We start from the raw sequence: 27784 nt of genomic DNA on the forward strand, positions 1-27784 counted from the left end.
GACTAGAGATCTCTTCAAGAAAATCGGAGATCTCAAGGGAACATTTTGTGCAAAGACGGGCATGATAAAGGACAAAGGAGGCAGGGACCTAACAGATGCAGATGAGATTAAGAAGAGGTGGAAAGAATACACAGAAGAACTATACAGGAAAGATTTTAATGTCCCAGATAGCCATGATAGTGCGGTCACTGAACTTGAGCCAGACATCCTAGGGAGTGAAGTCAAGTGGGCCTTAGGAAGCATTACTAACAATAAAGCTAGTGGAGATGACAGTCTTCCAGCTGAGCTATTTAAAATCTTAAAATATGATGCTGTTAAAGTGCTGCATTCAATATGCCAACAAATTTGGAACACTCAACAATGGCCGCAAGACTGGGAAAGGTCAGTTTACATTCCATTTCCAAAGAAGGGCAACGCCAAAGAGTGCTCAAACTACCGCACAATTGTGCTCATTTCACATGCCAGCAAGGTGATGCTCAAAATCCTACAAGCTAGGCTTCAGCAGTATGTGAACCGAGAACTACCGGAAGTACAAGCTGGGTTTCAAAGAGGCAGAGAAACTAGAGATCAAATCGCCAACATTCGCTGCATCATGGAGAAAGCAAGAGAATTCCAGAAAAACGTCTATTTCTGCTTCATTGACTACACTAAAGCCTTTGATTGTGTGGATCACAACAAACTGTGGCAAATTCTTAAAGAGATGGGAGTACCAGACCACCTTACCTGTCTCCTGAGAAACCTGTACGAGGGTCAAGAAGCAACAGTAAGAACCAGACATGGAACAACCGAGTGGTTCAAAATTGGGAAAGGAGTACGACAAGGCTGCATATTGTCACCCTGCTTATTTAACTTATATGCAGAGTACATCATGAGAAATGCCGGGTTGGATGAATCCCAGGTCGGAATTAAGATTGCTGGGAGAATTATCAACAACCTCCGATATGCAGACGATACCACCCTAATGGCAGAGAGCGAAGAGGATCTAAAGAGCTTGTTGTTGAGGGTGAAAGAGGAGAGTGCAAAAGCTGGTTTGAAACTCAACATTAAAAAAACTAAGATCATGGCATCTGGCCCTATCACTTCCTGGCATATAGAAGGGGGAGAAATGGAAGCAGTGACAGATTTTACTTTCTTGGGCTCCAAGATCACCGCAGACGGTGACTGTAGCCATGAAATTAAAAGACGCTTGCTCCTTGGGAGGAAAGCTATGGCAAACCTAGACAGCATAGTAAGAAGCAGAGACATCACCTTGCCGACAAAGGTCCGTCTAATCAAAGCTATGGTTTTCCCAGTAGTAATGTATGGCTGTGAGAGCTGGACTATAAGGAAGGCTGAGCATCGAAGAATTGATGCTTTCGAACTGTGGTGCTGGAGAAGACTCTTACGAGTCCCCTGGACTGCAAGGAGGTCAAATCAGTCCATCCTAAAGGAAATCAACCCTGACTGCTAGGGGTGGACGAAAGTCACTTACCTGTCGTCGAAGGCCGTTCGCGGTGGGGGGGAGGCGCTTTGCTGCTCCCCCCGCGAAGTTCAGGCCCGGGGGGGAGGCTTCCCGCCTCGCCCGGCCGAAATTCAGGCCTGGGAGGAGGCGCCTTGCCTCGCCCGGCCGCGAACGCGAAAGTAAAAAAAAAACCAAAAAAAACGCCCCCTGATAGGCTACGTGACGATTCACGTAGCCTATCATGGCTAGATTTGCAAAGTCAGCTGTGATAGGCTACGTGAATCGTCACGTATCCTATCACGGGTGACTTTGAAAAAAAAAAAAAGAGTGTACGGATAATGGCGGCCCCCATAGGGAGCCGCCATTCCCGTTCCTTATTTGGTCGCTGTAGTCTACGTAAATGTTTACGTAGACTACGCCGAAAATAAGGGCAACGCTATTTGCGTTGCCCTTATTTTCGCCGTAGTCTACGTAAACATTTACGTAGACTACAGCGACTAAATAAGGAACGCGAATGGCGGCTCCCTATGGGGGCCGCCATTATCCGTACACTCTTTTTTTTTTTCAAAGTCACCCGTGATAGGATACGTGACGATTCACGTAGCCTATCACAGCTGACTTTGCATATCTAGCCATGATAGGCTACGTGAATCGTCACGTAGCCTATCAGGGGGCGTTTTTTTTTTTCTTTGATTGGAATGGCGGCGGCGGCAGCCGGTCGAAAGACCAGCTGCCGCTCCTGCCTCGCTCGAACACCCGCCAAACCGCCGGCCGGACCAGCCACCGGGAGGGACATTTGGTGAAGGTAAGTCCTGTCCCGGGGGGGGTGCGGGGTGCGGGGGGGTGCGGAGGATTTCTCCCCGAAACTTGTTCGGGGGGCCGAACACGTTGGCGCTCGGCCCCCCGAAGTTTCGGGGAGAAATTCTCCGCCATCCCTACTGACTGCTCATTGGAAGGACAGATACTGAAGCTGAAGCTCAAATATTTTGGCCACCTAATACGAACAGAAAACTCTCTGGAAAAGACCCTGATGCTGGGAAAGACTGAAGGCAAAAGGAGAAGGGGACGGCAGAGGATGAGATGGCTAGATAGCATCACCGATGCAATGAATAAATACTTGAGCATGCTCCGGGAGAGAGTGCAGGACAGGAAAGCCTGGCGTGCTATGGTCCATGGGGTCACGAAGAGTCGGACATGACTGAACGACTGAACAACAACAAAATGTTGCTGGGTTGAAATAAACAACACCAACCTCTTTGAAATGAAAAAGAAATGCCTCTTCCACCACCCCCCACAGCAATTTTCTGCAAGACAATGTTTGCTGCTCAGCACACTCTCAGATGCTTTCTCTGAATTGATGAATTTAGGGTTTGTTTGTTTGTTTTCCTTTCCCCAAAGAGGAAGTGGAGCTGTGTGTCAAGCACTCCCAGTCAGGTGTGTAAAAGCTGGAGTTTACATGCAGCAGATGACATTAAGTGCTATATCACATATTGTGCCAAATAGCCTTGCCAAAGATAAGAGCCCATAAATCTCATGGAGACTCGATGCTCTATAACTTTCCCTAAAGTTGCTTGTAATTCATAACCCACCTTTCAGTCCTCCCACCTTCTGTTTATGGAAGGGACAATTTGGATCCAACTAAAGACTTTCCCTAAGGTTTTAGTATCTGTTCTATTTATTTAAAATAGGCCATTCCATGTGTATTGGAAAAGCAACCTACCCTACCACCCCCAAATGGTTTAACCCATATTTTCTCACCATAATCTAAATTCTACATTTTTTTCTGCCCTAGCTTTTAAAAATTGTGTTTTTATCCCACGGTAGCTCTAAGGAGCTCAGGCCAGCATTTTTTCCTCACAACAATCCTATGAGGTAGATTAGGTTGAGAGATACAGACTGGCCCAAGATCATCCAGAAAGCCTTGTAGCTTAGTGGGGATTTGAATCCAGGTCTCCCCAAACCAGTACCTTATGCTGTCTTTTTGTGAAGGATAATTATTCTTTGGCCTAGGGATGGAGACTCAGGATGACTTAATATGGAACTGTACCTTTATCAACACTTGTTATTCTCAAAATCATGACATCTTGCGGAATCCAATGCATGCTAGCTGTTAGGTACAAAACCAGGGTGTATACTTATTCCAGGTCAATTCATTTGGAGTAAAAGTTCAGCCATATGCAGGCATTCAGCCTGCACTCCTGAAGGCTTAAACTGTGGGGTGGGGATGGCTATGCATGCATGCCCTGCCCCCAACATCCCCAGCCATGCCGTCCCTGTTCTCAACCTTGCTAAGTTGAGCAGTAAGGTCTGAAGGAGGGTGGGGTTCTACTTGCATTCACCTGAATGTGAATAGAATTCTCCACATGTTCGGGAGACCCTGGATTGTATGGGAACTGAACCCAGGGACTTCTCACATCCAAAGTGAGAATCATGCACCTAGACCAGAAAGCTTGGCCTGTTAACTGCTTTATCATGTGTCTGCTACAATGGGGACTGGTTAACCCTGCCTTCCCCAACATGGTGCCCCTAGATGATTTTGACTACAACTCCCATAATCCTGGAACATTGGCTATGGTGGCTGGGGCTGATAGGAGTTGAAGTCCAAAACATCTGGAGGGCACCAGTTTGGGGGAGGCTGGGTTAACCCATATCTTGATATGTGCACTATGCAGATACATCCTTGGTGTTGGTTCATTGCTTAATGTGACTTTCCCATTCTGCAGTATGTAGAGTGTGAGAGAGGCAAAAAGCCCATTCACTTGGACTCATCTCCCCATTTTCTAGTAATTACGTTACTGCTGTTTTTCCTGTGTGGCAATGAAGAGAAGGAGCAGGGAAGTGTGGTGGGCACAATTGTACAGGGATTGGATTTCCATAAATGGAAAAGGCTAAGTTGGTGATCGTGTCTCTGTACCCCACCCTGAGATTTGCCTGCTCCAGTACAAAGCATGTTTTGTTAGATTTTGAAGAAGAGGTCATCATGGTTAAGCCCTGGGGGGCCTCTACACAAATGGTTTATTGATTATAGTTGGCTGCTACTTTCATGAACCAGAGCTTCTGTCAGATAGCAGGAAAAGCATGAGGTTATCTAAGGAGAGGGATTCAGTGACTATCCACTGAAGTTCAGCAAATATGGAATGCCATGAAGGACATAATATAGTATGTATTAGTATATAATCTATTCAACCTTTAGTTTAGACACAAATCACTTTTAGATCTATCTGCCTATTTATTTTGGGGTATTCACAAAATTAATGTGGGGTTCCTAGCATTCACATGTGGATGTCAACATTTCCTAAAGTGTTGGGCATTCATTGTCCCAGATACACACATTGCACTCCTCTGAGTTTGGGAAAGATCCTCTGATGATTTATTGGGGATGTTCTTTTCAGTCTCTTGTAGGTTTTGTGTACTTGTTACAGTGAATGTCCCAAATCCGGTGAATGTTGACATTCACACAGGGATGCTGATGTTCCCAGAAGAACTTTGCCAATGCCCGAAAATAGATTTATAGAGTGGGATACAAAAGTGCTCCGTCTTTCAGGCATGAACTTCTGATGGTTAAGAATCACATTTAAGCAAACTGTTGTCAACATTCCTGAGCATATCTCTGAATTTTTGGTAATTCACAATATTCGTCTAGGATTATCAACATGGGTAAAAGCTTCCATGCAGGTTCTAAGTGCTTCACGTCTTCTGCCTCTTCTTTTCTGGCTGATTGATCTTGTTCACCAGGACTGCTAGAGGGAACAATGCTGAGATTGTATTGCCTTCGGCTCATCAGATATGGGTCACCAAGAGCTGTTAGTGGCTCTGCTGCAGCAGCAACCGTGCAAAGCCTATTCCACGGCTTAGAATCACATCTACGTTCTCCTGCCGTTGCAAGGCTGGTGTATGACAATCTTGCACCAGCAAATCTTGTAAATCAGGCTGTCAGGCTGCTGACACATGTAAAAACAATTTCATACACTGCTGTTTTAAGCATGACACTCAGCTGACATATGAAGAAGGCTTGGGATTGTTTTTAGAGCACAGAAATTCAGAACAGTATACATGGGCCTCACAGAACTTCAGGTGTGTGTGTGTGTGTGTGTGTGTGTGTGTGTAAAAGCTAGTCCACTGAGTAATGTCCCTTGAATTTGGGAAAAAAATAAGTGTATAAGAAACTTACATTCTTTATTAAATGAATAGTGACACTACCCACAATACTGGCTCTTCTTGCCTGTTTGCGTCAGAGTGGTGAGGAACCATATGCCACAGAGAGTCCTGCTTCAAGAGAAAGGACATCACTGCCCTAAAGCCAAGTTTGTACTTAAATGTGGCTCTAAAATATCCTGGTTTTAAAAACTCCTCTCCAACAAAGTCAGAGATCAGGAGCTGGGGAACACCTTTTCAAACAAATTAGTCTTCACTAGTCTTCGGCAGAAACTAAGCCTGGAGCTTCTCTAGGAAAAGCATTTCATAATATAGCCGTGGCCACCACTGGCTTACTCACCATCACTTTTTTATGACTGCAAATGGGGAATGCAGAGCAGGAGATGAAGATGCTGCGGCACTGGGCAACCTGTATAGGGTTAGGGTAGGGTATTACAGTTGAGCATCACCAAAAAAGAGGAAATGCATTGCCCCCAAAGAGGACACCAGTTCATCTGATATTTGCATATGCAAATGTATATGTATAAGTGGACAGTTTTATTTTTATTTTTTATTACATTTCTATACCGCCCAATAACCGAAGCTCTCAGGGAGGTTCTGAACAATTAAAAACATAAAATATAACATGATAAAAGACAATAAAAAGATTTAAAAGTTTAAAATGGCAGTATAAAACCAACATAAAAATAAAAACCAAAATAAAACCTAGCAGAAGTGCAAAGACTTAACATACAGTAACATATTTAAAAACAACAGAAACTGCAAGACTTAAAATGTCTGGGAAAGAAAATAATGTCTTTACCTGGCACCGGAAAGATCACAACATAGGTGCCAGGAGAGCCTTTCTGGGGAGCTCATTACTAGGGATGTACGAAAGTGACTTACCTTTTGCGGATTATGTTGATGGGAGGGGGGAGGCGATCCGTTCCTCCCACCCGGAATCCTCAAACGGCCAACTGTGCTCCGCAGCAGCTCCACGGAGCAGCCGGCCAGGCCCAGCCAGGCCAGAGCCGTCCGCAGCCGGATTTCCGGCCGCGGAGGGCTCTGGGAAAAAACACACAAAACCCCATGTACGCAAATGGCGGTGGCTACAGCCGCCACCATTTGCGTTCCTTCTTTTTGGCCGTCTGAATCTATGTAAATATTTACGCAGACTATGACAGCGAAAATAAAGGGGAACACAAATAGCGTAGCAGGCGCTATTTGCGTCCCTTTTTGATACACCATTTTAGCCTACATAAATCTTTACGTAGGCTAAAATGGCGAATCAAAAGGGGATGCAAATAGCGCCCGCTATGCTATTTGCATTCCCCTTTATTTTCGCTGTCATAGTCTGCGTAAATATTTACGTAGACTAAGACGGCCAAAAAGAAGGAATGCAAATGGCAGTGGCCGTAGCTGCCGCCATTTGCGTACGCGGGTTGGTTTGTTTTTAAACCCAGCCATGATAGGCTACGTAAATCTTTACATAGCCTGTCACGTCACGACATGTTTTTTTTTTTTTACACAAGACTGAAAATGGCAGCGGTGGCAGCCGGTTGGAAGACCAGCCGGCGGCGGCAAAGCCGCCACCGGAGCCGCCGCCGCCCGGAAGATCCGCCCCAGGTAAGTCTCGTCCTGGCCGTTCTGCCATGGAGTTCGGGGGGCGCGAATGCACTGGCATTCGGCCTCACTGAGATCCGTGGCAGAATTCTCTGCCATCCCTACTCATTACACAACGGGGTGCTACAGCAGAAAAGGCCCTCTCCTTAGTAGCCACCCACCCAGAATTTAAATAGAAATGTAATAGATCTTACCGTGGTGGAGAAGACTGCAGCCAACTGTGCCTTCTCACTCTGCTACCCAGACGCTAACTGTGGATGGGCAACTTCAAGGCCCCTGCTGCTCCCCCTCCTTATGGTTCTTTGCCTTTAAATCGGACTCCGACTGGACACCTCTTCAAGTAGAGGACTGTCCTTTGCCAGCTCCCCAAAATAGAGGACTCTCCTATGTAATGTAGGACATCTGGCCCCAGGCCTTGGCCTTATTTCAAACAGCCATTGGCCTTATTCCAGAAGCTATCTGCAAGCTGTCAGTTCATGCCTCTGGCAAGAGTGGTCTGTCCCTCCCCCAGGTGAGAATAGGGGTGTACGGATTCCCCGCCGTCTGTTCCGGTGGGGAATCCGTGGGCGGGGAAGCAATCCGTTCCTCCCCCCTTGGAATCCTCCAGAGCAGTTCTGCTCCACTCGGATTCTGATGGGGGGGCTGGCTTGGGGGCACTTACCTTCCCTCCTGCCAGCCAGAGCCATTCGCCTCCTCCCTGTCCCTGCCGATTCCCATGGTGTTTTGTTTTGTTTTTAAATGGTGATCGGGAGGATGTGCCCATAGACATATATGGGCACATTCCATATAAGACGTACATACCATAGACTTATACGCAAAATAGAACCATGAATCTTGCTTATAAGCCTTTGGACACTGGACACATAGCTCTCTCCCTAGGTGAGAATGAAGAGGGAGAGAGCCATAGCTCAGTGGTAGAGCACACATGCTTGGCACACCAAAGGTCCCAAGTTCAATCCCCAGCTGGAATAACTCCTGCCTGAAACCCTGGAGAGCCACTGCCAGTCATCATCGACATTACTGGGCTACATGGGGCAATGGTCTGACTCAGTATAAGGCAGCTCCCCATGTTCCCACGTACTGAATATTGAGACAGAGCAATTCTTACATTCACCGTTATTACAGCAGAAAGTGCTGCAAAGAGCAGGCCAATTGGATGTTCAGAAGAAGTTTAGCACTAGGAACGTTGTGAGCTTTTCTACACAAGGCTGTGAATCCACTGTATCTATGTTCAATTTTGCTGCAGAATTGAGATCCGAGCACTGCAGGAAGAGCATTTCCTTTTCTGCTTTTCTGCTACATAACCTCTAGGTGGCACTGTGTTGCAGGAGAAGACTGCAACTACACAAGTGGAAAAAGCATTTTCTTTCATAAATAAAACATTTTCCCTGTTCTAAAAAAACTCACAGGAAGTGTGGTTTAAAAACAGAAGCAAAACTGAAGGAGCATGATGTTGTCTAAAAAATACATAAACAACTGTGAGTAAAGAATGATGAGCACAAAATAAATGTCTCTTGTAGGAAGGCTCTTTATTTTAAGGCAAGGTGATGACAACACCACCTTTCACCCAAACTAAAATGAAGTCAAATAGATATAACAACATTGGTGCACATTCATGATCCTTGTTGCCCATTCTTCTCCCTTGCTTCTCTTTGCTCTGTTGTTTTTTCACCATCAGGCTTTAAATTGTATGCTCCTTGGGGCAGGAATCTCTCTCTTTTGCTTATGCTGCACCATTTCCACTGGTGGTGTATATATGTCTCTCCATATAAAGGCCAACTGCTAGAGTTCTGCTATACTCAGTGGTCACCAAGAAACAGAATTCAGGGTAAAACTATGCAAAAGTATGCTTGATTCTCAATGGCTCAGACAGAGTCCCAAGGAAGAAGGATAACCCTCCACCAGCCCAGTGGTGTCCCTAAATGCACCCTTTGACATTCTCCCATATATGAGAGTGGCTCCAATTTTTTAATATGGGGAAAAATAAAGTGGACTAGGGATGTGCGAACTCACCCCATCCAGGTTCTCTGGACTGGGTTCTGTTTATTTTTAAAAAATAAAATGGCAATTGCAAAAATGCACATGTTTTTGTATGTGCAAAAATGCACATATTTGTGAATGTGCATATTCCCATGTGTTGAAATGTGCATTTTTGTGAAGGCACACATTAGTGTGTGTGAAAATGCAAATTTTTTGGAAAATGTGCATTTTCACACACACGCAAATATGTGCATTTGCAAAAATGGACATTTTCGCATGTGTGCAAGTATGTGCATTTTTGTGATTGCCATTTTATTTCTCAAAAAATGGCAACTGCGAAGCTCAACGAGGCTGCCAAGGTTAGTGCAGGCCATTCGCTGAATGCGGACAGTGGGTGAACAGGGCAGGGGCTTGGTGAGCAGGGCTTGGGGGTGCGGGCAGGAGTGGGTCTGCCGGATTCCCAGACTGAATTGGAAGCCCGCGCCATCCCTAAAGTGGATGCTGTTATGGTAAGGTCAAAACCTGACTTCCATCACAGATGCTGGTTGCCTGGTCAGCTCTTTCTGGCAGAAATCCTGCAGCCAGGGGTGTGCAATGTTTGTTTGTTTTTTGTCTGCAGAGTACACAGAGATGTGCTGCACTGCCCCCCGCCCCCCACGGATCCTTGAACTATGCAAGCCTACCCTTAAACACACACACACATGAACTGCCATAATGATGGGCATTTTGTTAGTAATAAGTGGGACCTGCAACAAAAATTTGCAATGTAGAATGCTCCTATTCAGGGTTCCAGCCAGACAACCATGCTCCTGTCCAGGATATTGCATTCTTCCTCCTACCCAGTTTTCCTCCCCTCACAACCATCAGTCAGCACTCTGTTACTAAGGACACTTAGTTCTTATTGGGTTGTTTTGCGGTGGAGGGGTATCCCCCTAAGTGTTTGTTTCTAAAGATATTTATTATTTTATTTATATCCCACTTTTCCACTACAAATAGTGCTCAAGGTGGTTAACACCAATAATAATGTACAGGAAAAAATGCAACATTATAATTCAAATGTTATGGGTGAACTTACCTGGGTCCGCCTGAAGTACAGATTGCCAGATCCCTGCCAGCTGCCGAACCCTAAATAGACCATTTGCACCTGTAATGTTACATAAATGGGCTTATTTACAGCCACCATTTGCGTAAAAAGCCCCTTTACATAAAAGAATGAGCTGCCATTTTCTGCAAAATGGCAGCTTGGTGAGGGAGCGGGAAGCTGGGTGTCACTTCCTGGTGGCCACAGACCAGCCGGTGGCTCGCACCCTCGCTGAACAGGGTTGGGTGGCCGGTGAGTGGCAGGGTCTGTGGACTCCAGTCCAGGGGGGCCAAGCAGGTGGATGTCTGTCGGACTTCACACACCCTTCAGATATCCATGACATCCCTACTTCTGCAAACCTCAGGATTTCCCCAAGCCTGCTGATATTTCTTGCTTGGGGAATAAGTTTGATAATAGTATATAGCAGGGATTCCTCCAAGCCCTGTCTGGCACGGCAGCCCCCAGACCCCCATACAAAAACCAGAAAAAAGGAAAAATGCTCTAGGAACAGACCCAGTGGTTCCTGCCATAGTTACCTCATTTCTAGAGCATCCCCAGAAAATCCTAGGAGGCACTTCTCAAAGGCTCCTACCTACATCTCAGGATGCTCTAGAAATGTGGCTTAAATGGCAGGAACCATACAGACTGTTCCTAGAGCATATTTTCCTCCCTCCTCCCCCCAAAAAATGTTCCAGGTAACAGAGTGTGTGGTGTCAGGTTCCTTCTGCAAGAGAGTGACTTAGAGGAGGGAGAAGGGCTAGGAGCCAGGATTCCTGGAAGGCTCGGTGGTTCGAGAACTGAGGTTTCTGGGAGGAGTGTTGATTATATCTGACCAAAGCAAGTGCCAGGCCTCTGAAATGCTCTTGGGCATGAGCTGGGTTTGTGTGGTTGTGTGAGAAAATGAGTTGGAAGTGTGTGAGAGTGAGTTGTATGTTGTATGTTGTATGTGAGTGTGCATGCCCATGTAGAAGCAGCCCTGCCACCCCAGCAGATGTCCCATGTGCAATGTCCCAGCCTAGCAGATGCCCACTGAAACAACTGGGCTATTTTCACCAACATACGAAAAGAGCTTGCCCACTGAGGGACAGCTGAATTTTCCCACAGAATCGAGGGTAGCAATCCAGCTGGCTTCAAAAGAATGAAGATGAGGACTTCAGGGAAGAGACAGAAGCTACAGCTGGCTCTTCAAATGTCTTCTAAATGCTCTCTCATTAAAAGCAACTCGTAGCCCTCACAAAATAGCAGATGGTTTCATGGAGATGGGTTCATGGAGTGAAAATGGGGATCAGCTATAGTCCAAATAAATTATGCAAAAATAAATTGGTGCGCTGTTATTAACCTGTCTCCATCAAGAGAGCGAACAGCAAGACTGTAAACTCTCTCCCAGACATCCTGAAGTTTAGAATAGAACATGTTGCTTTTCAGTTGCAGTCCAAGGAAAGGTTGAAGGCCTCAAGGCCAAGGAGATACTGCATTTGCAAGAGTGTTGAAAATTAACAACATAAGCACACATATTCACACAAGCACACATGCTTGAGCACACACACACACACATGCACACACACAAACTGAAAATGTAGATATGGTGTAGGGAACTATCCTACTTTTAGCAACCCAAATTAATAAATAATGACTTCCTACATTGCTTGGCTCTCTGAGGTAAAAGTAAACATAACTGTTATTAAAAATAGTATTTCTTCTCTTCCTGTGCTGCCAGAAACATGGAACTATTTTTAAAAGTGTCTGTCCCACATTTCAGGAAGACTTCCAGGCCTTATTCAAATCATAACCCAGACTCAGATGGTTTTAAAGCCAGTCATTGGGATGAGAACTGAAACAAATGTGTCACTGTCCCATCACCACCACCAAAATTCACTCAAGATTTTTCTGTGCAAAATTTTGATACCGAATGTTGATGTAAATTTGGAGGGGGGGGGGCATCAGCATTTGACACAAAGCATATACTATGGCATTTGGTTTCAGTTTTTCTTATCTGATGTGGGTGTTTGATTCCAGAATTGATTAGCTGAAAGTTGATAACTGACAGCATCTGGTGGATGACGTCATCAATAACATTTTATATTTGATCACTGATTCTTGCTGGAACTCTTGACAGTTCTTAAGGACAAAATCCACATTTTGGCCTGGGATTTTGAGAGAATTCTTGGGGGAAAAGCTTCAGTTGAGGAAATTGTGACATGGCACTCCCACCCCCCGGTGCTGATAGGAGCCAACCAGTCAGAACAGTACCCACACTGCCAGAGAACTCCATCAGCAGGAAGGGGATGTACCTAGCTGCTTCAGCACTGCTGGAGCCAGGATTTGTACCATGGGATCCAAACGGTGGCAAGTGATGGGAGTAGGAATCCATTCCAGAGGTGGGGGAGAGTGGGGGCAGTCTTTAGTACTATTGACAGTTTTATTCAACCCAGGCCCTATTGCTTTGAGAGAGGAGACAGGAGAGAGGGAGGGGAGAGAGAGAGAGAGAGAGAGCGAGAGAGAGAGAGAGATTTTCTCCATTTTCACTCTTTCCACATCATTCATAATAGTATAAATCTTTGGTGTCCCCTGTCTTCTTTTTTCCAATCTAAAATGTACCAACTTCTTAAACTTCTCATCTTCATACGGATGATGCTCCACATTCCTCTGATCATATTAATTTTCATTTTCTGTACTTTTTCCTGCTCCACAACCTCTTTTCTGAAATGGTCAAACCAGAATTGCATATGCTGTCCACAGTCCAACAGAGAACCATGCTCATTGATTTCAGTAGCGTTCCTAACTTTATGATGAATTGTGGAAAGATTTCAAACATGGGGATTTCTGTAACATCAATTTGATACTTATTTGTAATTATGGTGTTGTATTGCTTTTCATTTATTGTAATGTTTTAATAATATTTTAGATTAATGTTTTAGCAATGTTATGTATTTTATTTTAATACCTATTATAATGTATTTTGTGAACCACTCAGAGATATTTTAAATATGTTCAGCAGTAAATAATAATAATAATAATAATAATAATAGTAATAGTAATAATAATTTCAATCCCTTTCCTAATTATTCCCCTGCCACACAGTGGACCAAGTTAGCATGCAAGTTTATTCCTATTAGGATCAATGGGTGTAAGAGTGCAATCCTAGGAGGAAGCCTTATTGGACAGGGTAGATCTATGTCCAAGTAAACATGCATGGAACTTGCCTGCAAGCTGGTTTAAACAGAAGTGCTCCAGTTTTTACCAAATTTGGGATGGGGCTACTTTTCCTTCCACTCTTGACTCTTTGGTCCAGTATGTTGTTGCAGCTCCATAGCATTCCTCTCCTGAACCCTAGCTGTGTATTACTAACCAGCTTGTGCACAAACTGGAATGGAATTGGAATCTGGCTGTCTTTCCCAGCAATTTGTTGGCTTTGTGGGACCAACAGGTATTAAAACTAGTAAAAACTTGGTGACTCAGCTGAACACATATGACAAGCAACTCTCCATCCAGTGTGGCACAGTGAAGAGTTCTTGCCAGGATGATGTGAAAGAATGAAAGAGGCAAAGGTGAAGTGATATTGCTTCTTTTGATGAGGCTGAACAGGTTTCTGTAGGTTTCTCTTCAATTCACCCCTAAAGAGAATGTCTGTTTGCAGCCATGTTGTCTTCCCGATACTCATTTAAGGTAGAGCATGTTATTCCTACTTTACAAACAACCACTGAGATTCAACCTAGATTAACAGCCTGACTTGATAATGCTGCTTTAGCTGCAGTAGTGCAAATGCCAATGAAAGCAGCATTCCCTTCTCATAAATTTAGAGCCATGGAGCTTTGTTCCCTTTGCGGGAAACCCCCAATACTGTACACCCAGGACTGTGCCCATATCATATCACGTAGATCAGGGGTGATGCACATTTTCTTTTTCTGTCAAGGGCCACAGTCCCTTGCAGATAGTCTCTCAGGGGGTGCATGTCAGCAGTGGGTGGGGCCAAAGCCAGCAGTGGGTGGGGCCTGAGCCAAAAGTGGGTGGGTCACTTCATTTCTCTTTGTCTTTTTGCCACCCCCTTTTCTTTCTCTTTCTACCACTCTTTTTTTGCTTTCTCCCTCTTCCTATCTGCTCAGCGGGATACCAGGGAAAGGAGAGATCACTGTTCATAGAATCATAGAATCATAGAATAGTAGGGTTGGAAGGGGCCTACAAGACCATCGAGTCCAACCCCCTGCTCAATGCAGGAGTCCAAGTCAGAGCAACCCTGACAGATGGTTGTCCAGCCTCACCTTGAATGCTTCCAGTGTGGGAGAGGCAAGCCCACCACCTTCCTAGGTCACTGGTTCCATTGTCGTATTGCTCTAACAGTCAGGAGGTTTTTCCTGATGTGCAGCCGGAATCTGGCTTCCTGTAACTTGAGCCCATTATTCCATGTCCTGCACACTGGGATGATCAAGAAGAGATCCTGGCCTTCCTCTCTGTGACAACCTTTCAAGTACTTGAAGAGTGTTATCTTATCTCCCCTCAGTCTTCTCTTCTCAGGGCTAAACATGCCCAGTTCTTTCAGTCTCTCTTCACAGGGCTTTGTTTCCAGTCCCCTGATCATCCTTGTTGCCCTCCTCTGAACCCTCTCCAGCTTGTCTGCATCCTTCTTAAAGTGCGCTGCCCAGAACTGGACACAGTACTCCAGATGAGGCCTAACCGGTGCTGAGTAGAGAGGAACTAGTACTTCCCAGGATTTGGAAGCGATGCTTCTATGAATGCAGCCCAAAATGGCATTTGCCTTTTTTGCAGCCACATCACATTGTTGGCTCACATTCAGCTTGTGATCTATAACCATTCCAAGATCCTTCTTGCTTGTAGTGTTGTTGAGCCAAGTATCCCCCATCTTGTAACTGTGCATTTGGTTTCTTTTCCCTAGGTGCAGAACTTGGCATTTATCCCTATTAAATTTCATTATGTTGTTTTCTTCATTCTGTTGTTTCCAGCCTATCAAGATCACTTTGAAGTTTGTTTCTGTCTCCTGAAGTATTAGCTATCCCACCCAATTTTGTGTCATCTGCAGATTTGATCAGCATTCCCTGCATCTCCTCCTCCAAGTCATTAATCAAAATATTGAAAAGCACTGCACCCAGGACTGAGCCATGCAGTTCCCCGCTCGTTACCTCTCCCCAGTTTGACAAGATCCTATTGATAAGCACTCTTTGAGTCCAGTTCTGTAGCCAACTGTGGATCCACCTGATAGTTGTTTCATCTAGCCCACATTGAGCTAGTTTGCTCATCAGGATATCATGGGGCACTAGTTCCTTCCTCTACTTTCTGTAGGAAGAAGTTATCCACCACACAATGTAAATATTTACGTAGACCAGAACGGCGAAAAATAAAGGAACGCAAATAGCGTCCACTATGCTATTTGCGTTCTCCTTTTTTTTCCGTCGTTTTATCTTTCGTAAATATTTACGTAAGATAAATCGGCGAAAAATACGGAATGCAAATGGCAGCCACCGTAGCCACTGCCATTTGCGTACGCTGCGAGTTTTTTTTTTGAGGTTAGCTGTGATAGGCTACGTAAATTCTTACGTAGCCTATCACAGTTCAAGAACAGCAATGGCGGCGGCAGCAGCTCTGCCACGGCCGGCCAGGAGACCAGCTACCAGAGCCACCGAAGCCGCCGCCGCCGGAGCCGCTGCCACCACATCCACCACATCTGCCCCAGGTAAGTGCCACCTGGGGGGGATTCCACGGGGGGGCGGGGGGCAGGAGGCCGTTCCACCATGGATTCAAGGGGGCCGGATTCTAAAGAATCCAGCTTCACTGGAATCCGTGGCAAAATTCTCCGCCATCCCTAGTTTCATCGCCTCTGCTTGACTGACCTTCAGCCTTTTGCTCGCTGTCATGCAGGTTCCCCTGTAATTCTTCCTCTGTAGGCTGTCCTCCAGTCTCATCTTCAAGTACCTGGACACAGTTCCCTAGTCCCACTGCCTCCACTGGTGCCGAGTGTCTTCTAGTTCTTCTGCTCTTAACTGTCACCCTTTTCCAAGGAGTATTCTGTACTTCATTTTTCCTCACCTCAGCAGTTTCCTCTTCTGCCTCAGCTTCCTGTTGCTCTTCTAACTCCTGTACTTTGCTTTGCTGCTGTAGTTCCACTGTTCTGTCCAAGAACTCTTTGTGTTCTCTTATTCCCTGGAGGGCTGACACTCGCCGCTCCAGTCCTCTTACTTTTTCTTCCAGCAGTGTGATCAACTTGCACTTGTTGTACGTGTAGACCATGTTGTTCTCAGGCAAGAAAACATGGCACACACCTTTCAGGTCACCTCCACTAGAGAGTCTTGTCCTTCCATGGTCTCTTTTCCCTTTTTGTATCTAGCTTTCTGGTTGTTCTAGAGTAGCCTGGTCCTGGTCCTCCACTTACTGGAGGTTAAAAACAGAGTCCCACTGGTATGGAAGTGTGTGTTACAAGAAAAATAAAGTAAAAAAAATGTTTTTTAAAAAAATGTTACGGGCCTCCCCCTTGACATCCCCTGCCGAACTCCCCTGGCCAACTCCTGTTTGCTCCCCCTGTCCGCTCACTCTGATCACTCGCTCTCTGGGAGCTTGCTTGCTTCTGTAGTCCCTGGACCAGCTGGAGCAGCTTCTTCTGCTCTGCTCAGCTGGGAGGTGGGAAACAGACTGAAACTTCCTGCCCACACAGCTGCTGGGAGTACTCAGGCCACACTCCCTCAATTCAATAGGAGCACCTGGTGAGTTCACAGTGACTCAGAGGGAAAAGGACAGCCTCCTGGGCTTACTGCAGCCCACTTACCTCTTTGCCTTTGTCTCCTTTGTCTCCTCTTCCACTGCAACTCCCCTGGCCAACTCCTGTTTGCTCCCCCTGTCTGCACCCTTTGATCTCTCACTCTCTGGGTGCTTGCTTGCTTCTATAGTCCCTAGACTAGCTGGAGCAGCTTCTGCTGCTCTGCTCAGCTGGGATGCTGTTGCCAGAGGACTGAACTGATCACATGCAGAGGGCTTTGGACAATTAAGATGAGGGATGCTTGCTGTCCTGTCCGAGATTGTAAGTAGGGATGGCGGAGAATTTCTCCCCGAAACTTCAGGGGGCCGAGCGTCAACGTGTTGCCCTTAAATAGCGTTGCCCTTATTTTCGCCGTAGTCTATGTAAACATTGACGTAGACTACAGCGACCAAATAAGGAACGCGAATGGCGGCTCCCTATGGGGGCCGCCATTATCCGTACACACTTTTTTTTTTTAAAGTCACCCGTGATAGGCTACGTGACGATTCACGTAGCCTATCACGGCTGACTTTCCAGATCTAGCCGTGATAGGCTACGTGAATCGTCACGTAGCCTATCAGGGGACTTTTTTTTTTTTACTTTCGTGTTCGCGGCCGGGCGAGGCGGGAAGCCTCCTCCCTGGCCTGAATTTCGGCCGGGCGAGGCGGGAAGCCTCCCCCCCCGGCCTGAATTTCGGCCGGGCGAGGCGGGAAGCCTCCCCCCCCCGGCCTGAACTTCGCGGGGGGAGCAGCGAAGCGCTCCCCCCCACCGCGAAAAAGCTGCGAGAAAAGGTAAGTGACTTTTGTTCACCCCTAATTGTAAGCCATTATTATAAAATGGAAATGGACTTCAGTGCCTTGGTGGAGAATTTTTTTATAAAAAATATAGTTTGCAAAAAAGATCCTCCTCCCCACCCCATTTATTAATTCAATCATAGTAGTGTTTGGTATGGCAAACATTGGTGGAAGAACAGCATGTCTACACTGCATGCATCAACCAATTTAAAACTTAATTCACTTTCTTGGCTCCAGGGATCTCAGTGACATCCGTTTGAGGGGAGGAGTTCAGTGGGTTTTTCTAGGCTTGGCCCCTCAGACTTTGTTTCAGTTCCCACTGCAGCATCTGACTAGATCTAAAGCAAGTTGGGCCAGCCTGCAGATTTTTCAGGAATTTTGCGCAGTTTTAGGGAGGGAAGATTCTGCAATTTGCACACATTTCTGCACAATTTGCACACATTTCTGCACAATTTGCACAAATTATGGCTGGATTTGCACAAATTATGGCTGGATTTGCACAAATTATGCCTGAATTTGCACTAATTGTGACCAAATGTGCACAAATTATGGCCAAATTTGCATGCCATGATTTGCGCAAATTGCTCAGAAACTTATACAAATTGCAGAACCTTCCAAAAATGTGCAAAACAGTTCCTGGAGTTTGGGGAACAGCCCGTAGCTTAGCTCACACATGCAAAGCAAGTTGTACATGCTGAAGAAAACCATTGAGCAAAAAAGAAAAAGAAAAAATGAACTGGATTTCCCAGAAACCAACATCCCTACCTGGCTCTTAGCTAAGGAACCATAGGACTAAGGATGTACGAAAGTTACTTACTGTTTCACGGATCTGCTTCGCGGTGGGGGGGAGGTGCTCCATCCCTCCCCCCCGGAATCCTCGACGGGAGGGGAGGCGCTCTGTCCCTCCCCCCAGAGTCCTGCCTGGCCACTCCGCTCCGCAGGGATTCCGCGGAGCCGCCGGCTGGCTCCACCAGCAGCCGGACATCCGGCCGCTGGGTAGCAGGGACACAAATGGCGGCTGCCATAGCCGCCGCCATTTGCATCCCTGTTTTCAACTGTGATAGGCTACGTAAAGACTCACATAGCCTATGATGTCTGGGTTAAAAAAAACACCCCAAAAAACACATACACAAATGGCGGTGGCTACGGCGGCCACCATTTGCATTCCTTATTTTTGGCCGTCTTAGTCTACGTAAATATTTATGTAGATTTACGTAGGCTAAAATGGTGAATCAAAAAGGAACGCAAATAGCGCCCACTATGCTATTTGCGTTCCCCTTTATTTTCGCTGTAGTAGTCTACGTAAATATTTACGTAGACTAAAACGTCCAAAAATAAGGAACGCAAATGGTGGCCGCCGTAGCTGCCGCCATTTGCGTACGCATTTTTTTTGGGGGGGGGGTTAACACAGATGTCATAGGCTACATAAGTCTTTACGTAGCCTATCACGTCTATATATATATATATATAAAGACGAGAGTGCAAATGGCGGCGGTGGCAGCTGGTCAGAATCCCCCCAAAATGCTCCCGCATCCCTAAATGCAGAAATCCCTTTCCAAATGTGCATATTCATGCTTTAGCCTATGGGGGCAATGAGCATTTTTGGCCAGTTTTTTTTTTTTAATTTTATGTATTTTCCTACGTCTGAATTTGTGTAAAATTCCAGAAAAGAAAAGAAAAAAAGAAGTGGTCCAAAGGTCCACAGAATCCATGTGACTTGGGAAAAGCCAGTCCGCTGTAGAATCTGCAGGTTGGATTCATACAATCTGAACTCATTTGATCCCGTTGCAGATTTCTCCGACATCCCTAAGTCCATGTTACACCTCCCTGGGTAGCAGTTAGTTCACCTACTTTTGGTTTAGTCCCAGGTCCATCCCCCCAACCACTAAAGCTCTCCACTGAGCACCGTAGGGCTGTTGCAGCTTAGATTTCAACACAGGACTAAACTGCACTTCAGTTTCTCTTGTTGCTGATAGTTAACTAGCTGCCTGGTCACATGGCATTCAGCCCAAGGGTGACTTCGGCAAGGGCTTGAATAAAAAACAACAACACTACTTTTAGTTGCTACACAATAAGCCACTTGACTTTTGAGTCTGGGGGAATGGAGGGGGGCTCCTGTATTGAAACTAACTGAGGGTCTTTTCAAAGAGATCAGTAAGCTCAAGGCAAACAATGGACAAAAGTGAAACATCTTGACTGCAGAGAGCTAATACAAAGGAAGAAAACGTGCATTTTTACAGCACTTTTGGTGTACCAAGTTGGCTAGAGCCTTAATTTTTAAATCTTATCTTAAGAAAGAAAGAAAGAAAGAAAGAAAGATGATACAGATGATAGATGGATAGACAGACAGACAGAGATAAATGGACAAACAGACATACATATATGTATTGCTTTTTTGCTGTTTTCTCCTAAATTGTACTCTGAGTCACATGGGGCACAATTTACTGGATTGCTTTCCCGTGCATCCCTCATTGAAATTAATTGACCCTGTGTCCTGTGTCTAAGAAAGAAGTATGTATGAGTAAGTTTAACACCCAGACACTGCTATTATCTGATTAAGGCTTTCAGGGTTTCATTCCACAAATTCCTTTCACAACCATTAGCTATTAAATCTTTTATTATTATTATTTTTTAATCTTCCTTCCAACATCCGTCTTTAGGATCCGTTTGCAGGAACTGAGTCAAAACACCACATAAGTATAAACTCACAAAAGAAAGAAAGAAAGAAAGAAAGAAAGAAAGAAAGAAATTCAGAATAATTTTTCCAGAAAAATTGTTAGGCTTAAAGATGATTTTGCTGGGGTGGGAAAGATGGGAGAAATGTGTGTGTGGGGGTATGTTCTTGTAAGCAGTGTGTTGATTTCTTTCTTGCTTCTGATTTAAAAGTTGAAGTGTGCTCTCTGTCTCTCTCATGCACACACACACGCACACACTCCTCCAGTCAAAATCAAATGGATCTAGTCAGGACACCCTGTGGGTGATGATGACAAACTCTGCAGCCTAAAAAAAACTTCTTTCTGTGTTTTGTTTATATGACTGAGGATGAGAGAGCAGGTTCTTATGTCTGCTGGCTCAGAGTCAGGACCCCTTTTGGATTCTCTGATTCATTGCTTTCCTGACCTCCGGTTTGTCTCACGCTGTGATTTATACAGCTCAGCACTACTTTCAAAGGCGAGCCTCTCCCAAGGCGTTTGGGGTGGCGGTGGCAGTAGGGTTCCTTTCCCTATTTGGGCTCCAACTGTTCACCTTGCGCTGCCCTTGTGTACTTCCCTACCTGACGTCCGCAGCTGTGTGTGCGTGTGTGTGCGTGCGTGCACGCCAGTGCAGCACCGGTGTTAGAAAGAGAGAAGTTGTTGCCATTCCTGCGTGATGGAGTCATGGGAGAAATTGCAGCGAGCACACAGATAGCGGGAGGGCAAGCAGAGAAGCCGTCTGGGCTGGGAAGCAGTTTGTAACGGCAGCAGCTTCGGCTGGCGGGGCTGGAGGTGTCTACGTCTGCAGCTGGCTCTTCCCTTGGAGCATTTGTTTGAAGGAAGGTGAGAGTTCAGTCTTGCTTTGGATTTCTTTCATGTTTCCAGCTGTGGGGTGGGAGTGGGGGCTTGTTGTCTCAGCTCTATCCACATCTAATCTATTTCTAACACTGCCAAAATAAAAGAAGACACATATACTGAGTGAATTTCATGTGAAATCTTGGTGTGTCCTAATCCCTCCTAATGCATCGATGCTGAGGATTTGAAGAGCCAGGAGTTGTCAGGCAATGGATTTTGTTTCTTACTTTGTTTTGTTTTTAAGTGGTGGCCATTGCAAGTGAAACTGACTCATTACAGTCAAAAATAACTCTCCTTGTCAGTTTACCCATCCAAAACCTAGCTGGCCTGACATACTGGTACCCTGTGAATTTTACTACAGTTTTCACTTTGGGAATATTTTGTCTTTAGGATCATACAAAGTTTATTATTACTTCAAGGGAAGATGCAGACTTTAGAGGGAAACTTGTAGGATTCCCTATCTGCTTGTATTGCATTCAGGGTTTATTATAATAGTTTAGATGATCCATGGTGAATCGAGTCCTGTAAATTAACAGTAACACTGAGACACAGGCTTAAACTAGTCATTTAGTAACCCAAATAACATCCCCCTATTGTGTGAGAGTAGATACCTGTGTAAACATATCCATTGTAACACATTTGCTGTGGTTTTATATGCTGACATAAAAAGGGGACTGATAAAACTCCAGTTGCACATGTCTTACTTTTATTGCAATTAATAAGAAGTCTGGCATAGCATACTAAAGCTCTCCATTTTGAAATTACCTAACAAAAGGCACTTGAGATTTGCATGAAATACTGTTTCAGCAAAGATGGCGGGCCCAGAACTCCTCCATACATGCACACAGACCTCTTGAATTCAGCCAACAGAAAATCCAAACTTAGTACCTGGAATGAATTATGCACATCGAGGAAACTTGCAGACAATTTTTATTACCTAGTTTATTCTATCTCTACTGCTGGTTTAGATTTCCTCCATTCCATCCAATATTAGGAATTTATTCTAACTTCTCATGGCATGGCATAGGTGAGAGGGGGGTTGGGATGTGTAAATTGGTGCATGAACCCAACAGGTGTATAAAGGTGCAGTGACAGAGAGCTGGGAGACATAGAGTATGATGGGAAACATCTCCTACTGAAGAAGACCCATCTTCTCTCACCACCACCAGAACCCACATTAGAGAGCAACATCTTTCCACACATCTTCATGCACACCCCCCCCCCCCGCTCACTCCACAACCTTGAGAGCTACTAATTTACTTTTTATCTTTTAAACTAGCAAAATGCTTATAAGTATGATGGGCAAGGGATGCGAGGAGGGAGGTTTTGCATACTTACAGTCTTAGCTATTTATGCATTTATTTACAGCATTTTTACCCCATTCTTCAACCCCAAAAGGCTCCCAGAGTGGCTTACAAAGTTTAATAATAAAAAAGTGTCTGCCTTGAGGCTAGCCATCTAAAAGACATGACACAAAAGGAAAAGGGATTTGGAGGGAGGAGGAAAAAACAAGCAGAACTCAGGCACCAGTTCTTACCGGCAACATTCTTGCATTCCTGTTCCGTATGGCAGGGAAGGGCGACATGAGATCCTTAAAGCTGTTCCTTCTCAGCCGATGTATATGGGGCCAGAGCCTGAAGTCCAGAATTGTTCCAGCTGGCACACAGGGATGCAGAGAGCCCCCTGCAGCTTCTCCCTCTCTGGCTGATGTGTGGGACCAGGTTGGTCTCCCCCTTGCCATGATGTCCTTCCTGGGAGGCAGGAGGTGCACCCTCCCAGTGGCCCCTTAGTTCTCTGGCCTATGGATGAGGGTGGAATCCCAGGGAACTCTCAGTCAGAGCTATGTATTGCAAAGGACCTTGGCACATGGCACGTCTTTGTGTGCTCAGTGCAGGAAGACTTGTTGCATTTCATTGTAATGCCCCAAATGTAGCACTTTACCCTTTCTCATTGGAATGAATGGCAAGCAGTCACTTGCATGGGAGGATATGAATGATGCATGGAGGAACACCCCTGTGGTGTCAGCGAAGCCTACTCACTGCCTCTGCCATTGAGACTCAAGTTAAATTGCCCTGTCTTGGGTTCTGGATCTATCTTGGCCACACTCGAAACATGGCTGAACACTGGAAGAGTGTTGAGGAACGATTGGAACTGGCTAGGTATGATATGTAACATGTAGATGACTGATTATATCATGGAGGGTATGTGTCAGAGGTGATGGGTCCCATCCATCCAGGAGTCCCCACAAAAGGCAGCAGGAACAGATTGCTAGCTTGCTGGTTAAAAGTTCATTCTTTTGTTATTTGACTGTGCCTCCAGAGTCGGCCCTACCATTAGGCAGAGTGAGGCAGTCGCCACAGGTGGCAGATGCATGGAGGTAGTAGCAAGGTGTTGGAGGAGAGAGCTGTGGGCCACATGGCCTGCCCTACACCCCCTAAACTAGCCCGCTGCCTTCCAGTGCATTGGAGAATTCTGTCCCATTGCCAGTGTTGAAGAAAGATTTAACTGCCAGTCCAGTCACCTTTTGTACATGGACTTGGAGGAGGTTGTTGTTGTTCAGTCGTTCAGTCATGTCCGACTCTTCGTGACCCCATGGACCATAGCACGCCAGGCATTCCTGTCCTCCGCTCTCTCCCGGGGTGTGCTCAAGTTCATATTCATTGCATCGGTGATGCTATCTAGCCATCTCATCCTCTGCCGTCCCCTTCTCCTTTTGCCTTCAGTCTTTCCCAGCATCAGGGTCTTTTCCAGAGAGTTTTCTCTTCGCATTAGGTGGCCAAAATATTGGAGCTTCAGCATGGCTGAAGGAGGAGGTAGGGATGGACAAACTCACCTGTTGCCTCCTCACTCTCTGCTTGTCGGAGCCCCACCAGCCACCCGCCGCTGCTCATGCCAGGGAGCACCCTGTGCCCAGAGGTCCACAGGCACCACAGGTCGAGCCAGCGCCCACTTCCCCAACGAACCATCAGTGTGCACAGAGTGGCAGCTTGTTGCGGCGGCAGAGGCAGCAAGATGGGAGCTGAGAGGGAAGCCCCATGGCGCTTCTCTCTCGGTTCCCATCCTACTGCCACCAAGCAACCGCGCCCCTCTCTGCTGGGCACTGGCAGAGAAAGGCACGGTTGCTCAGCGGGAAGTGGCAGGATGAGGCGTTTATGCCTGTAATGTTGCTGACATGGCCCCTCGAAGGCCACCTTTGGCATAAATGAGATAGTTACAGAAAAGAACAAGCAGCCATTTGAGTGGAAAATGGTGCTCAGCAAGGAAGCGGATGCCCACGTGCTTGCCAGGCTCGGCCACACCAAGCCAGACAAGCGCTGGGGTCTGCAGACTGGTTTCCGGGGGGGGGGGGACCTGGCGATTTCTCATCAGGCTTCAAGCCCCAACTGGGTGCCCATGCCATCCCTAGGAGGAGGCACCATCTTGTCCTTCACCTCAGGGCTCAGGCAGCAAAATTCCTTGGGCTGGCCCTGTGTGCCTCCCATGGTGTCAGGCGCTGAGTAATCTTTCCCTTGCTGGAGTCTTCAAGAAGAGTCTGGGCAGTCATCTGCTGGGGACAGTTTAGCTCTGGATTTCCAGTGTCGAGCTGGGTGTTGGATTAGATTGGCCTACGAGAGGCTACTTTTTAAATCTGTCATGCCGTGATCTCTTTGTGGACTGGGTCCAGTGTATGTCCAGGGTCTGGTGAGCAAGTTGGTGAGCAGTCTGGTCTGGAGGAGCTGGCAGATAGAGTTTCAAAAGTTACTGAGACAAGGAGCCACCAAGCAGGAAGGCGTGACTAGCTGTCTATGAATTCATTGATATCAGACATTCCAGTCAGGGAAGAGGTGTGTGCACCCTAGGGGAATGCTCGGTGCTGGGGATATTTTTTGCTATGATTACAGGTGTCACAGTGTGTGGCTGTGAAAGTGTGGGTCCTACTCTCTCTTTTAGCCTCATGGTACACAAAATGTGCCCTTTTCTCCTGTTCTGTTGCAGTACTTGAATTGTGGATGGGAAATCATGGGACCCCTGAATGGAATCAAGAAGTCCCACATTGGTTCCCTAATCTTGGCCAAATCATGCCCCCCCCCCAGTCCCCCAGAAGCCTTCAAAAAGATTAGCTAAGAGTGGGAATGGGTGAATCTGTAAGTTTTGCTTTCTCCCACATTCAGGTTTTTATATCTATATCTATGTCTATATCTATATCTATATCTATATATCATGTTCTTTCTCTCGTGAATATGAAACACTTTGCAAATTTTGATAAATTCTTATCAAAAACAGACAAATGAAATTATCACGCATCTGCGCCAGCCAGATTCAATAGGTACATGTCGCTGTTACAGCTGAGGAGCCTGCCAGAAAAAAAGAGGTAGCAACTCTAATTCAGCATGAACAGGGTTGACCTCACAGGGATTCAAACCCAGACTTTCAAGAGCAAAGCACTCAAAGCCCTTGGCCTGGATGGATGAATCTCTCAATATTGGTTTCTCCCACATTCACATTAAAAACAAAAAACAAACTCAAGTTCTTTTTGTCCAGAATAATTGGAATTTGGTGAATTTGGATAATTTTAAAAAGATCAAAATTGATCTGAAATGAAATTCTTACCTATCCCTAGTGAAGAGGGCCAAGAAAAGTGCCTTACTGCACCTTCTAATTCGAGCACTGGTCTGCTGGTACATACAGTAAGATGCCTTGTCCCCATCCAAACGGACAAGCAGCTCCTCCCCATGAACGACAGTTATAGAACTGCAGTGCCTGACACACAAATAGATTTCTTCCTGAGCTCAGCTCCATCTGGCTTTGGATCTGCTTCCCCATCATGCTCTGTGATCCTTCATCTGTTTGACCCGTGTGTCCTAGACCTGACCACCGCACGCCTCTTGTCTGGGCCTGGTTCTGAAACAATCTTGGAAGACTCCCATTAAGTCTACCCATGACTCAGGCCAGCTGGCTTCATCCACAAAAGAAGGTTCCAGGACACAGAGACTTGGATCTGTGAGGCTTTACTGTTCTTCATTCCCTGTGCTGGAGTTTGCCGCTAAAGCAGTATATCCACTTTGGCAAACCATGTGAGTGCTTGAAAGAGATTACCATTATATATACTACACTACACAAACATAACTAAAACACTTCAGGAAAAAATAAGACCCAGTAACAAGCTGAGAAGGTTAATTAGAATTGCTACGGCCCAAATGTCCCATCCCATTATGCATTGCCTAGTTACTGTAAATGTTTTCTGCCTTATTTATGTGCATGAATGATGCTTAGTCCTTAGTTTAAGATTTATTAACCTCAAAGGGCACGTTTGTCCACTTTCCACTAATAAGAGCTGTTGCAGCTCTACTGCTTGTGTCTTAGTTTGGAAAGCAAGAAAGGCTTTTTTGCCACTGGTCACAGTTCTGCTTTGATTTTGTGTAGGCTTGTTATACTGAATGAATTTAGAGCATCCAGAGAGGGTGACTTTGGATTGCTAGCTCTGATTAGGGATGGCGGAGAATTCCGCCACGGATTTCAGTGAGGCCGAATGCACTGGCATTCGGCCCCCTGAATTCCATGGCGGAATGCCCCACCACCACTCCGCCACCCCGCGGATCCCACCCAGGAGGAGACTTACCTGGGGCGGATGTTCCAGATGGCAGTGGCTCCAGCGGTGGCAGCAGCAGTGGCTGGTCTTTCGACCGGCTGCCATGGCCGCCATTTGCAGTCTTTTCTTTTTTTTACCTAGACATGATAGGCTACATAAAGACTTACGTAGCTTATCACGTCTGGGTTAAAAAAAAAAAAAAGGCGTATGCAAATGGCTGCTGCTATGATGGCCGCCATGCATTCCTTATTTTTCGCTGTTTTAGTCTACATAAATATTTACGTAGGCTAGAATGGCGAAAAATGAAGGAACGCAAATAGCTCCCGCTACGCTATTTGCATTCCCCTTTTTTCCGCTGTTTCATCTTACGTAAATATCTATGTAAGATAAATTGGTGAAAAATAGGGAATGCAAATGGCGGCTGCTGTAGCCGCCGCCATTTGCGTATGCTGGGGGTTTTTTGGGGGGGTGTTAGCTGTGATAGGCTATGTAAATTCTTACGTAGCCTATCACGGCTGCCTGGCTGGATGCAAATGGCGGCCGCTATGGCGGCCGCCATTTGCATCCACTGCAGCCCGTCCACGGCTGGAAATCCGGCTGCGGATGGCCCTGGCAGGCTGCTCCGCGGCCTGGCCACAGAGCGGAGCCAGCCATCGAGGATTCCAGGGGGGAGGACCAGATTGCCTCCCCCCATCCCCCCCCCAACATGAAAGATTCCACGAAAAGGTGAGTTTCGTACATCCCTAGCTCTGATGCTATTTAGAAAGTGAGCTCAACCTTCTGAATGCAAAATAATGTAGCAGCCTTGAACTGAGAGCCAACTACTGTATTTTCATCTAAAGATTTGGTCACAGAATGATCTACATGGAACT

General features: G+C 46.0%; 1 protein-coding gene across 3 annotated transcripts in view; it reads left to right on the forward strand.

Annotated features, from left to right (window-relative positions):
* Positions 1–27784, forward strand: part of ARHGAP24 (Rho GTPase activating protein 24) — a 498319-nt gene that overhangs the window by 288198 nt on the left and 182337 nt on the right. Inside the window, exon 1 of one of the 3 annotated variants that reach the window (XM_084855553.1) lies at positions 20707–21331. The exons of 1 other annotated variant lie outside the window; for it this stretch is intronic. The gene's annotated coding sequence lies outside the window, so the exon portion shown is untranslated. Of the gene's footprint in view, positions 1–20706; positions 21332–27784 lie in introns of those variants that run through there. One more of the 3 variants, XM_084855554.1, reaches the window with a different exon arrangement.

The sequence above is a fragment of the Heloderma suspectum genome, chromosome 5 (assembly GCF_057233095.1).
Source record: "Heloderma suspectum isolate Gila_16-S chromosome 5, 16-S_ref, whole genome shotgun sequence".
In the NCBI taxonomy this organism is placed as follows: Eukaryota; Metazoa; Chordata; class Lepidosauria; order Squamata; family Helodermatidae; genus Heloderma; species Heloderma suspectum.